The sequence below is a fragment of the Pecten maximus genome, chromosome 7, assembly GCF_902652985.1.
Source record: "Pecten maximus chromosome 7, xPecMax1.1, whole genome shotgun sequence".
NCBI lineage: Eukaryota > Metazoa > Mollusca > Bivalvia > Pectinida > Pectinidae > Pecten > Pecten maximus.
The window spans coordinates 44,646,981-44,649,392 of record NC_047021.1 but is presented as its reverse complement, the minus strand read 5'-3'; the positions used below and the strand labels follow the sequence as shown (position 1 = coordinate 44,649,392).

At 28.3% G+C, this 2,412-nt stretch overlaps 1 long non-coding RNA gene across 1 annotated transcript; it reads right to left on the bottom strand.

Annotated features, from left to right (window-relative positions):
* Window positions 1-580: 580 nt before the first annotated feature.
* Window positions 581-2,406, bottom strand: LOC117330954. Its single transcript, XR_004533424.1, has 2 exons — window positions 1,596-2,406; window positions 581-1,547 (listed from the first exon to the last, which is right to left on the bottom strand). It is a non-coding gene; the product is annotated as an uncharacterized LOC117330954 (long non-coding RNA).
* Between the last annotated feature and the right edge of the window lie 6 nt (window positions 2,407-2,412).

The window sequence follows — 2,412 nt, the reverse complement described above, 5'->3', positions numbered from 1 at the left end:
TCTGGCTTGTTAATAGACAACAAATTTCTATGTATTTGTATGTGTATATATGCCAGATTTTTTTTTTTTTTTTTTTTTACATCACAGGCATCATTATTGATGATACTGTATAGCTCTCATCTTTGTTTGCATTTTGATATCCTGTTTAAACAATGTTTGTAATTTCTAATTCTTATTAAAAGGAATGACATAATTTAAAATCAGAAAATTCCAGCATTTTTCTTGACATAATCTTTATCATATTCATCTGAATAAATCAGGTTCCAATGCATCTATTGACCATATACAACTCATAAATGGAAGTCCTGTCATGCTTCTGTTCAGAAATAATTCTAAAAAGATTTTCAAGATGGCTGCTGTCTTGAGTGAGGCATAAGTCACTCACAATTCCTCAGATGAAGTCTTGTTCTGAAATTTCTACTGACTATTAGAGATCTCGTACATGTATCATAAGAGTAGCGATAACAAAAATCATAGCTTGCTAATTTATATATCCATTACTTGTGAGGAAGATATTATACATGTATATCTTCTCCCAGATATGTTTAATTGTGCAAATAAAAAAAAAAAAAAATAGTAATTAAAACTAAAATATTTTATTAAATATCTATTTCATAGATTTATAGAACACATCAAAATTCCATGAAAATACAATAAAAATATCTATTAGACAACAAAATATGTCTGTATCAAACAACAGTTCATGGTAAAGATCAACTATTGCATTTTCTTTTCATATAGTGACATACTCCACATAAATTTTGAACATGAGTTTTAGTTTATAAGGCTACTTTAAATTTCATGTCTACTTCAAATGACACCAACACTTCTTTCACATTGGAAATGTTTGAAAGTCATACACACGGAAAATTCAATGTTACTATATAAAGTTATCATTTACCACCAATTTTAATACATCAATTTTCTGTTCTAAATTCATCACCAGTAATTCTTATGGAAAATGAGCTAATTTTGGATATGTGTAGATATCAAACATGTTATGTATCTCATATGGTCTATTATTATAAAATCATATTTTTCACACTTTCTGATTGGTTTTTATTTTTTAAGGTTAATAAAACCATGCATTCACCTGATCAAAAGACTATAATTGTATATCATTGGTCATTTTAGCTGTAAAAGCACTCATCCTTAAAGCTCTCTTATAAAATTCATGCATATATTATGCTATTCAATTTTCAAATGTTGTACATTTCAAAATATGTCATTCAAACCAACTCATGGGCGGAAGAAATGTTCAATTCATCCATACTATAAGAGGTGTTTTCATAAACGATGTTACCATGTAAGAATCTTTCATGCGTTGAAATGGACTCTACACATATACAGATAGTGTATACAATGGTTATTCTGTATAAATTGGTGGTTCTGGGTGTAAAAGTCTGGAAATTAGGACTGCCTCAGAACCAGGACAAAAATATCTGCACAATTACATTATTTTTAACCCATTAACATGCAAAATGCCAATATAATATTGCTTCTCAAGTTTGTTATGCAGAATCCTCAAAGAAGATATTTATTATGACCTCTACGATGACCTTTATGATGACCTTTATGATGACCTTTATTATGACCTCTATGATGACCTTTATGATGACCTTTACCTTTAACACCATGATACTGATTTTATGACAACAGTCTACCGGGACACTTGGTAAAATGAAGAAATTTCTAGAAAAAAGTACAGGTAAAAAATGAAAATACAAAATGACTGTCACACACCATCTTGAACATTCTTTCTCTTACTACTCACTGGTATGTTAAAAAGTTAAAAATGCAATGTCAAATTTGTGAATATGGACAAATAAAAATCATTTTTGGGAATACATGTACATGTATATATCTATCAATTTTGATGTTGGCTTATACTATATAAACTTTTCCCAAAGCCAGCCGCTAAAAAACAATTACAATGAAGGATTTTAATTTACTTAACCTTACAGATTCAAATAACAGTATTACTAATGAAAACAAAGGACTTCTAATCAGGGGTGGTGCTATGATCGAAAATAATTGAAAATAGTAAAAAAAAAAAAAAAAAAATCACTGATGAAAATTTTGAAAAGGAAATTAAATCAGAAATTTCTAAAAGTGTCTTTGGCTTCAATTTTTTTATATTGTCACCGTACCAAGAAGTAGTTGATCGTATATTTTACAAAAAATATTTATTGGTCATTTACCAGTGATTAAGAAGTCTTAAATGTATTACCAAAAGTTAAATTCTTTGTTTTTTGTTCAGTATTTAAAATATGGATAACAAAGGCCAAGGCATGTAACAAATGTACTTATCAATAGATTTTCTACTAAAGGACAGTTCTGTACTAAATTTAGAAAACTGATTATAACTGACAATCAATCGATTATAAGTTTTCGATGATCAATTTGGAAAGT